Raw genomic sequence first — 12,710 nt, 5'->3', positions numbered from 1 at the left:
AGAAGAAGCTTCTTTTAGTGCGTCATGCTTCTTGTAAAACATGCAAACATTCCACAAAAATACGTGAAGCAAAGGAGAGTAACGACTCGTAAAGTAAACATAGATGTCATCTTTACGTATCTATGACTGGAAGTAGAAGCTTCTTTAAGTGCGTCATGCTTTTATAAAACGTGCAACCATTCCAAAAAAAAATACGTGAAACAAAAAAACAGCTACGAATCGTAAAGTAAACATAGATGTCATTTTACATATCTATGACTGGAAAAGAAGCTTTTTTAGTGTGTCACGCTTCTTGAAAACGTGCAACCATTCCACAAAAATACGTAAAACAAAGGAGAGAAACGACTCGTAAAGTAAACATAGATGTCATCTTCACATATCTATGACTGGAAAAAGAAGCTTCTTTTAGTGTGTCATGCTTCTTGGAAAACGTGCAACCATTCCACAAAATATGTAAAACAAAGGAGAGAAACGACTCGTAAAGTAAACATAGATGTCATCTTCACATATCTATGACTGGGAAAAGAAGCTTTTAGTGCGTCATGCTTCTTGTAAAACGTGCAACCACTCCAACAAAATACGAGAAACAAAGGACAGAAACGACTCGTACAGTAAACATAGATGTCATCTTTACATATCTATCACTGGGAAAAGAAGCTTCTTTTAGTGCGTCATGCTTCGTGTAAAACGTGCAACCACTCCACAAAAATACGTGAAATAAAGGACAGAAAGGACTCGTAAAGTAAACATAGATGACATCCTTACGTATCTATGACTGGAAGAAAAGCTTTTTTTAGTGTGTCATGCTTCTTGTAAAACGTGCAACCACTCCACAAAAAATACGTGAAACAAAACAAAGGACAGATCGAATCGTAAAGTATACATAGATGTCATCTTTACGTATCTATGACTGGAAGTAGAAGCTTTTTAGTGCGTCATGCTTCTTATAAAACGTGCAACCATTCCAAAAAAAATACGTGAAACAAAAAACAGCTACGAATCGTAAAGTAAACATAGATGTCATTTTACATATCTATGACTGGAAAAAGAAGCTTCTTTAGTGTGTCATGCTTCTTGGAAAACGTGCAACCATTCCACAAAAATACGTAAAACAAAGGAGAGAAACGACTCGTAAAGTAAACATAGATGTCATCTTCACATATCTATGACTGGAAAGAAGCTTTAGTGCGTCATGCTTCTTGGAAAACGTGCAACCATTCCACAAAAATACGTAAAACAAAGGAGAGAAACGACTCGTAAAGTAAACATAGATGTCATCTTCACATATCTATGACTGGGAAAAGAAGCTTCTTTTTGTGCGTCATGCTTCTTGTAAAACGTGCAACCACTCCAACAAAATACGAGAAACAAAGGACAGAAACGACTCGTACAGTAAACATAGATGTCATCTTTACATATCTATCACTGGGAAAAGAAGCTTCTTTTAGTGCGTCATGCTTCTTGTAAAATGTGCAACCACTCCACAAAAATACGTGAAATAAAGGACAGAAAGGACTCGTAAAGTAAACATAGATGTCATCTTTACGTATCTATGACTGGAAGAAGAAGCTTTTTTAGTGCGTCATGCTTCTTGTAAAACATGCAAACATTCCACAAAAATACGTGAAACAAAGGACAGATACGAATCGTAAAGTAAACATAGATGTCATCTTTACATATCTATGACTGGGAGAAGAAACGTCTTTTAGTGCGTCATGCTTCTTGTAAAACATGCAAACATTCCACAAAAACACGTGACACAAAGCACAGAAACGACTCGTAAAGTAAACATAGATGTCATCTTTACATATCTATGACTGGGAAAAGAAGCTTTTTTTAGTGTGTCATGCTTTTTGTAAAACGTGCAAACATTCCACAAAAATACGTGAAGCAAAGAAGAGAACAGACTCGTAAAGTAAACATAGATGTCATCTTTACATATCTATGACTGGGAGAAGAAACTTCTTTTAGTGTGTCATGCTTTTGTAAACGTGCAAACATTCCACAAAAAATACGTGAAAGAAAGGACATAAACGACTCGTAAAGTAAACATAGATGTCGTCTTTACATATCTATGACTGGGAGAAGAAGCTTCTTTAAGTGCGTCATGCTTCTTGGAAAACGTGCAACCATTCCATAAAAATACGTGAAACAAAGGACAGAAACGACTCGTAAAGTAAACGTAGATGACATCCTTACGTATCTATGACTGGAAGAAAAAGCTTTTTTTAGTGTGTCATGCTTCTTGTAAAACGTGCAAACATTCCACAAAAATACGTGCAACAAAGGACACAAATGACTCGTAATGTAAACATAAAGATCATGTTTGCATATCTACAACTGGAAGAAGAAGCTTTTTTAGTGCGTCATGCTTTTGTCAAATATGCAAACATTCCACAAAAATACGAGAAACAAAGGACAAAGACGACTCGTAAAGTAAATATAGATGTCATCTTTACATATCTATGACTGGGAGAAGAAGCTTCCTTTAGTGCGTCATGCTTCTTGTAAAACGTGCAGCCACTCCACGAAAATATTTGTAATAAAAGACAGAAATGGCTCGAAATGTAAATATGTCATGTTTACAGAGTTCTAGTAACTTTTTAATGTTGGATTGACATGTTTATGGTCACATCTCAGTAACGCCCGTTTTCTTCCTATTTCTAATAATATCAGCCATTTATAATTATAATTCTGTAACAATCTGCAGAGAGTTTCTTATACGGATTTCAAAGTTGTCATGTCTAATATACAGACTTTGGCAATTTTCTCTGACGTTTATCCATTTAAAATTTCGTATTTTCAAAGATATTCTATGCATATAAAAAAGGTAACCTTTGATTGTGCGCTTTGATTACCTCTTCCGTGGAGACTGTGAGGAGAGTATTGAAAGGTATAAATATTCTGAACGTGTCTATTTTTATCGTGTTATTAAACATTCGAATGGATACTTGTTTTTAATGAAATTTTAAAAAATAGCTAAGTCAATAGCAGATAGTAAATTTAGCAGAAAACAACAATTTTTTTATGTACTTCATTATACGTTCTAAAATTATACGAGGCTGGTTTATTCGTCAGATATACCATCAGAGCTAAAGTTGCCCTTTAACGTGAGCGTAACGAAGGAAGTGTGTGTTCTCGTAGTGAAGCCTCATCGGGCTATCTGCTGTGTTATCTCAGCGTTGTAAACCCGTAGGCTTACCACTGTCCTCGCGGGAGACGCAAGGAAGGGAAAGACATGGAGATCTCGAGCCTCTTCTTAAAGGAGAACATTTAACATTTGTGCAAAAAGTGATATTTTAGGAAAAGTTGTGTTTAAATGAACGCGTATTTGGTTCTAATCTGAACTACTTTAAAACAACAAAAAATACGCTAATGTTCCGTTATTCTCTCAATAGCCATTATAATATACACGGAAGACATTTGTTACAATGTTTAAACTGTACGTAATCTGTTTTGCGCACAACTACAATCTACAAATGTACAAAGATATACTCACACAAACAACAGATTTTGGTTTTGCATATTGCTACAGCTATACCGTAGAGGTGAATTAATACTGATTCCTGCCAAAAGTAAAGATACGCTCTGAAAGTAATTGTTATAAAAATAATTTTGATATTTTGTTTGTTTGATACTAAGCACAAAGCTACACAATGTGCTCTTTGTCCTGTGTCTAACAACAGTATCGAAACCGGATTACTAGTGTTATAAGTCCTCAGAATTACTGCTGAACCACTCGTGTTAATTTTTCGTATTACATCACATCCTCAAGATTGACTTAGTAAAACATAGCTATTATAAAGCTCATACATATAATATTATTATACATAAAAATGTCCTATGATAGATGATTTGTGTGTATGTCTAAACTATATAATATGCATTGAAAAATAAAATATAAATTTTATAAATATTTTTTTTAAAAAATCAGACAATAATAAAAGAAGATATTACATTGTTCTGTATAATAAATTTTACAACTATATCTATTTTAATTTATAATACAAATATTATGTTATTTTCTTATCAACTGTAATATATCATTTCGGAACTGATGGATGAAAGTGAGCCCTTTCTTTAAAAAACATGGTTGCGAATACAAGCTTTTAACACTATCGATATCGTTTTCTTTCCGTCTTATGTGTCTGTTGGTCGTAGTTAATAAATTATTCATCTTTATGAATTTAATTAACATGCTTTGTTGCTTGAGATGGTTTAAAAGTTTTATGAAAGGATTATATTAAAAAGAAATAATAAAACTTTAAATTTATGATGTATGACATTTATTACTATACCTTACTTAAGACTTTTACGTCTTAAAGGAAGTTAATGAAGGGTCGACTGAATATTTACAAATTTTCTGCATATCTGTTACTATACTACTTGTAACTAGTGATTCGGACCACTCGTATACGTATCATCAAAATTTACTAAGAGAGATCTTGAATTATAAGGGAATATTTATATAACATCTACTTTGTTCTAAGAAAAGTTAACACTATATAGGTTCATTTCTGTGCTCTAAGACAAATCACGATTTTTTGTCTTGTTATATTTCAAGTTACGTCCTGAGCTTTAAGTAAATGGAATATACTGTAGACCAGTTCCAGAGTCATAGACAGAATCAGTATTTTTTAAGATAACTCTTTATTCGTGGTACGTTTATGAGAGTAATTTAAAGCATAAGAGAAATGGATACTTTTATTGTTAGTATGCAGGTAGAACTAGGAAGACTATTGTGAATATGAAATGTACTGACCATTTCCTAAACTTCAATTGGTTTTATACAATTAACTACCTGCTACTCTTGCAATATAAAGGAATGAAAAATAATTTTATGTGAAATGTACAACAAATATCAGTAGTAATAAATGGTATTAAAGGTAATATCGATGTTATTTTTGTTTAACTTTTTACACGACTCATATGTTATTAGGGATCCCGTATATAAAATTTTCATCGGCTTACAAGTAATTTAGTACATAAATAATTTATAAAAAGTCATTTTAAAACTAGAAGTCACACCAGTTAAGGTATTAACCTACAAAGGGAAACATATTTGTAAATCTACAAATTAGTGCACGTAAGTCTAAATTTGTTTAAATTAACAATAAATCAGTAAACACATCACCCTCGAGTATTCTTCACCAAATTAATTCAACATTTGAGGATTATAACATTAATTTATCAAATATTTATTAATTTATTTAATCTACTTCTGAGATGTTCCACAATGAACTTTTCCAAGGCCGCAATCGCTAAAAGCGTCCATTAGAGGAACTGAATAGTGGTAAAAAACCTTATAATTTACGTAGACCGCTCACGTGTGCGTTTTAACTGGTGTAAAAACTAGTCGTTCTTTTTATGTATATACATATTTAATTACTGGTGCTTCATAAACGAAAATTTAATCTCAAAGCCCCAAGACGATTAAAATATGCGATTCGATAAAAGATAAGTTTAAACGTAATGAGTAGTTCTTCTGTCCCAAGTTTATTGTGTTAACCTATATTTTTTTCTATTGTTTTAACAGTAAGAAAATACGGTAATATCTTAAATCTCTAAAGAAGTATTGAAACATTTGCCGTAAGCAACAAACATTGTCTTGTAACCTACCTGGGTGATGAGTTGATTGCACCGGGGAGAAATAAATATTTCTGTAATGTAATTAAGATTACCAAATGTCTGTTACTAGAAACCATTTTTTCGAGGTTTCATCTTCATAAGGCTAATTTCTCATCACACGTACCAAAATACTAGGATAATTAAATCAAAATAACGCACAATTCTTTAGAGATATTTGTTACTGCATAATAAGCTAACAGACGAGAAGAAACAGTAAAAGAAGTTGTTTTTTTACTTTAACTAATTACTCGCTACCGTTCTACGCATTACAACACCTCCTATGTTATTCATAACTTTGAGAATACATTACTGTGGAGTTCTTAATTTTCCAACGGCTTAAATGCTAGCTTTATAAAATATAAACTTATGCTAGGAATCGATGTGTAGCAAGTGTGAGGTTAGTCACGCATATACAACTTCGGACCACTTCTCTTACTTCATAGATAAATTTCACTATGACAAGTTCATGCCACAAGACATTAAAAAGAAAGAGCAGAAAAGTCTAAATTCTCTTCTATCTGTTCTTTGACTAGTGTTATTTATTTAACGCATGCTGTTCTTGTTTTCTTGTTTGTTTATGTAAAACAAATATACAAAGAAAATAGAAGGTATCGTATATTTCTTACAGTTATATATGACGTGTTTCTTACAACGCCTTTCCCTTCTGGCGATGTCATACAATTTCAATTTCTGTAATATTTTTGCGCGCAATATGCTCCCCTTTTTTATCACTTTATCTTGCACAACGGTGAAACCAAAGGTATTTACTCACTTGTAAAGAGGTTTAAAGTTTATTTAAGCATACCTATTGGAATATCTCATACTTACTTTTATTACTTAGCAAAAGAACACAGAATAACAATTTCTATTTATAAAAGATTTAATAACGAAAAAAAAATCAATCACTAACACATCTGTAGCCAAGAAAATGCGCCACTGTAATATGTAAAATAAAGAAATAAATGATAACAAATATCTCGAATATCAGAGTTTGCTTGTTTGTTCTTCAACACTAATCTAGACAATGTGCTATCAATGTTCTGCCCAAGAAAGTATGGAAACCGGAATTTCAGTGTGATAAACTCTGAGACTTACAAATGAGAACGTTTGTCTCACCATGAATTACCCATTTCTAAATTTTGCAAAAGTATTTCTGAAAAACATCTAGTGTTTACATTGTTTAAAGGACTAGTGACGTAATTCTTCTGTAAAAATAATCAATTGAAACTTGTATGACGAACTTCAGGGAATTATCCAAGCAGATTGGTGAGAAAAATGTTTCCCATAAAACTACTATACTTTTACTATAGTTTAAGAATTTTGGGTAACATACTTACACAAATATGTTAAGATAGTCATATACCTTAATGTCGAATATTTCTGACAAAAGTAAACTGGTGAAAACGTTACATAAAACAATATGATTATTCAGTATCCTAAAAAAAAAAAAAACAATAAATCCCATCATTCATTTAAAGTAGTGCAAGAGTTGGCAGATGGTATTGTTCACTGTCCTCCTTTAAATTACCAATTCAAATCTGGGGATGACTAATCCAGATGACTTTTCTGTGGTCTTGTGCGAATATCCAAAATAAACAAAAAATTTATTTCTAGCAGAAACAAGAATCCATCCTACATTCAGAAATTACTATCACCATTTGATTTTGGTTTTATCACTTGATTAACGAAACTCAACTTCTAAAATAGCTACAGGCAGAGTTTAATTGCAGGCATGCTTAATTATCATCGGATATAACAAAATAAACAAAGTGATGAGAGCAGTAGTTTGATATCGTGGAAAGAGACAACAGAGCTCCTCCTGGGAAAATAAATGAATATCATGAGAAGTTTAGAATAACTTAAATTTGGAAATTTCTAAATTTATTTAAATGTACTTTTCCTTGCTAAAATGTTTCCAGCCATAAAAAAAAGTACAGAAGTTTCATTCTGTGACTTCGAGTTTAACAAACGCGATGAATCAAAAGTTATTCTGATTACTCAATACTACAAAGCACATAAATAAAATAAAATACTATTGACTTACAAGAAGCTATATTTATTAGATATATGAATTTATTTCGATTTCTAAGTTTTGCTTTTTTATTTGTGAGTATTGCGTGTAAAATGACTGAAATATCTTTCAAAATTAGATTATAGTTGGATCTTAAATAAAATGTTTATGGATATTTCCCGTTAGAAATGTTACAAATAACGTTGGTTATAAAGTGTTAATTTGGTCGAATTCCGAGTTTTTTTTTGTCACCATACCAACAGTCTTGGACTTGTGTAAGTTACGCCTTTTACCTTCCGTTTAATATTGGTATACGATGTTTTATTTCTCTGAACTCATTCAAGAAGTAAACTGGTACAAACGACGGATAAAAAGAAAGTTCACGGAAAAAAGGAAAATTTCTAAAATCAAAAACGGTTATCAAACTCTCAGTTCGTTATTTCTTTCTATCTTTGTTTCAAAATTTCCCGCTAAGGGATATTAGTACCTAAATTCGACTGTCAGACTAGACGGAAGATAAGTAGCTAACAGTCCCATCTCCAAGTGTTACGGCTATTCTTATCTGAAATAAAAATGTAATTCTTATTGCTCACCCACGACCCCAAGGTATAGAATATGGTTTTGCATCTATGGCTCATGAGCCGTGAATTTTTGGATCCATAGACCAGACAATATGGTCACTAGGCTCGCATTCCCCTCCCAAAACACTCCATTGTAGGCACTTAATCCATAGATATTAAAAGGTTTTATCTATATGCCTAACTTACTTTTTAAACTGCAAATAATTAGTACAGTAAGTACATAGTAAATAAACTACGTATGTAAGAAATAATCAGCCTTGTGAACGAAATTCCAAAAAAAAGTCATTTACCTTAACTGATATGTTAACTAAACCTTGAACATCTATAACATTTTGAAATTCTATTACGTACATTCTAAGTTCAAGTTAAAATTTCAACATTTTGAGCTGTTTCTGATTTGCGGTCTGGAAAACTAAGATCTGTCTATAATAGTCTGTTTTTGTTTCCAAGTGATTAGGGCTTTTGACTTGCAATCTGAGGATCGCAGGTTCGAATCCCTGTCACACTAAACATACTCACCCCTTCAGCCGTGGGAGTGTTATAAGTTACGGTCAATCTCATTATTCATTACTAAAATTAACTTAAGAGTTGGCGGTAGGTGTTGATGATCTGGCTGCCTTCCTTTCAGTCTACCACTGCTAAATCGGAGAAGGTTAGAGCAGATAGTCCGTGTAGCTTTGCCAGAAATTCAAACAAACAAATAAATATTAAAGTTATTAACTGCGCTTTCTTTCCTTAGATGTAAGTGGTAGTGGAAAGTGTTATATATGATTTATTAAATGCGCCTGAAATTTACTTCTATAACAACTGATTCTATTTCTTTTTTCATAGAAACTAGTTAATATATATCTAATTCAGTCTTTTATCAAATTTTCTTCCTTTACAACGCTAAAACTATTATTAATTTATACCCATTTCAGTAAGGGTATTTTATTACCATTTTACTACTATGTTAATAAAACTGGATGATGTAAATTTATCAGAATATGATACTCTTTCCTGTATACTTGAGAGATGATTCGAAATACTAATTTTATTCGTCAATCAGAAAAATCAGAAACTGATAAATGAAAACCATTTACAAAGTTGGAGAGCTTTCACTTTAGTTTGTTTTCAATTTGGCGCAAAGCTACACGAGGGCATCTGCGCCCTAATATAGTAGTAAAAGACCACCCACTGCCAACATTGGACTATCGTTTTACTAAAGAAAAGTGGGATTGACCATCACATTATAACGCCCCAACAGTTGAAATGGCGAGCATGTTGGATTTGAATCATAACGCTGAAGAAATATTTCACACAATTCATGGTGTTTTCCATCAGCATATACTGATATCTGAAAGTTAACCCGTTTCCATTCATACAGGTTGAGAATATCACATGAATATGCAAGCTGCAAAATACTATCAAATTTGAACTCATTTGTTTACCTAAAGTGGAAATGTTTGATAGACACATATTTGAGAGTCCTAGCGGTAGCTGTCAGAGTTCCATATTAAATTAAGTCCTATATCAAACCAATATGTAGTACACTCATTGTTCAGTGCCTGATATATAAGAGAATTAATTATAATACATTATATGATTGTTATGACAAAGATGAGTACACTGTAGTTCATCAATAACGTTAACAAAAACATGGTTTAACACTATAAATAAACTACCATATAGCACTAATTGCTATTGTTTTGAAGCTGTGTACTTTCAGTTACAATTTATCTTTTTCTAGTGGAAATCGCCTGAAAAAGCTGTAAAGCGAAACGTGTAGTGTCCATTAAAGAAATACAACAATTTGGTGTTATGAGGTCGTTTATTTCTAGTTATAAAATGTCTTCTGTACACCAATCTGTACAACAGAAGCTCAGTAAAAGGTGTTTTGCTTGCAGTATTTTTCTGCATAAGTATTTGATTAACTTACTAGATCAGATATTAAACCTATGCCGTTTTGACCTAACATTTTTAGTAAAAAGTCTTTGATCAAAGCATAAACCAATACTCTTAACGCTAGATAAAAGGAGCGAAGATCCCTAGAACTAGCAGACTTTATATTCACATAAACGATATAAATATCAACATGGACATCATGTTGATATAAGGTAAATACTTCAGAAAATTATTCAGGATTTAAGACACGTATTCGTTATATTGTTTTTCTCTGCCCTAAACCTTCTTCAGAAAGGTTTTTCATGTATTGCAGACTATTTTGAGCACTCTCGTAAAGTTAATCTTTCTAAACGTCAATATACCATTTCTTAACTCCCTCCTGTTTTGTGTTTCGATAATATTTTAAAAGTTTTTTTTTCAATTTGCATCATAAGGGTTGTGAGTGTAAATCACAACCTTCACACTTTTGAGTTACGTGCTTATTGGTTTGTGTTTCAATTCTCCCCAAACTCCTCAGTAATTCTACACTTTCGGATTAAAGCTTCAACAGAAATAAAATGAATACGGTAAAGAAATGTTGATTTATATGATAATTCTTTTACTTCGCAACAAACTAAATCACGATTTCTTTATTCTCTTCTGCCACCAGTGTCGGCTTTGTAGGGAAGTGACAACTTAAGGTTCCCCAGGTAACACTTTATCTTTTGCTATTCATTCCTGTTCGTAGAACCATTTAACTTCAGAAAATTTTTTGTCAGTTCTAAACTTCCTTAACTTATTTGTTTTTTAATCACAAACATTTTATACGTCTTTTTCTTAGGCATTTTTATTATTCCAATACCATATTTCTTTGCGTTTTTTTTCCAACTTTAATTTAATATCTTTAGCAATGTCTTTCGTTTTAACTTTTCAGAAATAATGTTTAAATCTCAGTTTGGAAGATTCATTCACTTTCTAAATGAAAATAATGGAATTGAAAACTAATCCTCTTTTCAGCAGATGCATTTCTAGGAAATGTGTAAAACATAGAAACGCGTGGACATTACTCTTAAAATGATTAGTAATTAACGATTAAACTTGTTTAGCAGACTGGACAGTTGGAATTACAAGAGATGAATCCAAAACGACACACAATAAACTATCCGTTCTCTCCCCAGCGTTGGTATCGAGACCCAAATTTTAGCGACGTAAGTCTGCAAACTTGTCAATGAGGATGAATCGAGTAAGATTTTTATTTTGATGCTTTCTAAAGCTACTCGTACAACAAATCGGTTGATCCACTTAACTGTATCACTTATCTAAATGTTTGAAGTACGAAATTTTCATTCATTTTTTCCCAATGTATTTAAGCGGTTAACGTGCCCAAATTTCACATTAGATGATTTATGGTTCATTTCCGTTGCCGCAAAAAAAACATGATCTGCTGTTTGGGACCATTTAAAAAAACAATGTTATAACCTCATATTATAAACTGTCAGACAAGAGTAGTCCAAGCGTTGGCGGTGGGTGCTGTTGACTATCTATTTTTTTCCGTATGTATATTACAGACAGCTATGAACAGATAAACATGTATAGCTTTACGCAAAATGTAATTTAATAATTTTCATAGAATTAAAAGCAAAAGTCGTTTATATTATATTTTACCATTCATAATACATTTATTTTGCTTTGAACTTGTCCTTTGCTGTTGAAAAACTACAATATTCACAAGTAACGGATAACTCTAAATTTTAAACAGTTACGCAAGTTCTTATCGCCTAAATGCTATTCTTCCGTTCATACAACAAAACTAAAAACGTTGTTTTATTCCACAACACAATCGTCACACAATTTAATTACAAAACGCCTATTTGCAAACCATCTCCGCCGTTTGTTTCAATAAACCTCAAAGATTGAACATTATTCTTCTAGGCCTAAATCCCTACAGACTACCACGCTTCGTGAATAAAGATTGTTGACACTAGGGTGCCGTTTCATTCAACGCATTTACTGTTTGTGTGATGTGGATAGTTCAGTTAATATGCGGTCAAAATAAACTAGATAAACTTTAATACATTTACACTTAGCTTAGATCAGATCTTCCTTGGAGATTTCGTCTGTGAATGACGACGTGGTAATATTTCTAGAAAATAAGTGATGTACCTGAAATGAATGGAAGTTGCTTATGGGGCGTGATCCGAGTTGGAAATGTGTATGCACATCACCGTTATGAATGACGTAGTTGGTTACGTCATGCAATATTGATATTTCAAAAATATCCTTCAATTATTTCTAGTTGCAGATTTTGATATTCCAAACATTGTCATAACTTGTTCTTATGTCATTAGAAAATATGTATCTACTGAAGGGCTATTTTCATATATTTAATATGAGGGTGGGATTTTAAATGTAAATGAAAGAACATTTTAAAATTGGAAGTTATTAGTTGATATCAACTTTTTTCTTGGCTTTCACTCATTTATTAAAGACGTTCATTTACCCGGAACTAATCTAGAGCGTACAGAATTCAGGGGTCGACAAATGACGTCAGTCTGTTGTAGCTCCGAAAGGTTTGGTTAAAACGCGTTTTGAGGTGTAAACAGTGAGAACAAAACATTTCATTCAAA

Source organism: Tachypleus tridentatus, chromosome 6 (assembly GCF_004210375.1).
Source record: "Tachypleus tridentatus isolate NWPU-2018 chromosome 6, ASM421037v1, whole genome shotgun sequence".
NCBI lineage: Eukaryota > Metazoa > Arthropoda > Merostomata > Xiphosura > Limulidae > Tachypleus > Tachypleus tridentatus.
The sequence above is the reverse complement of the archived record's forward strand: the minus strand, read 5'-3'. Positions refer to the sequence as shown.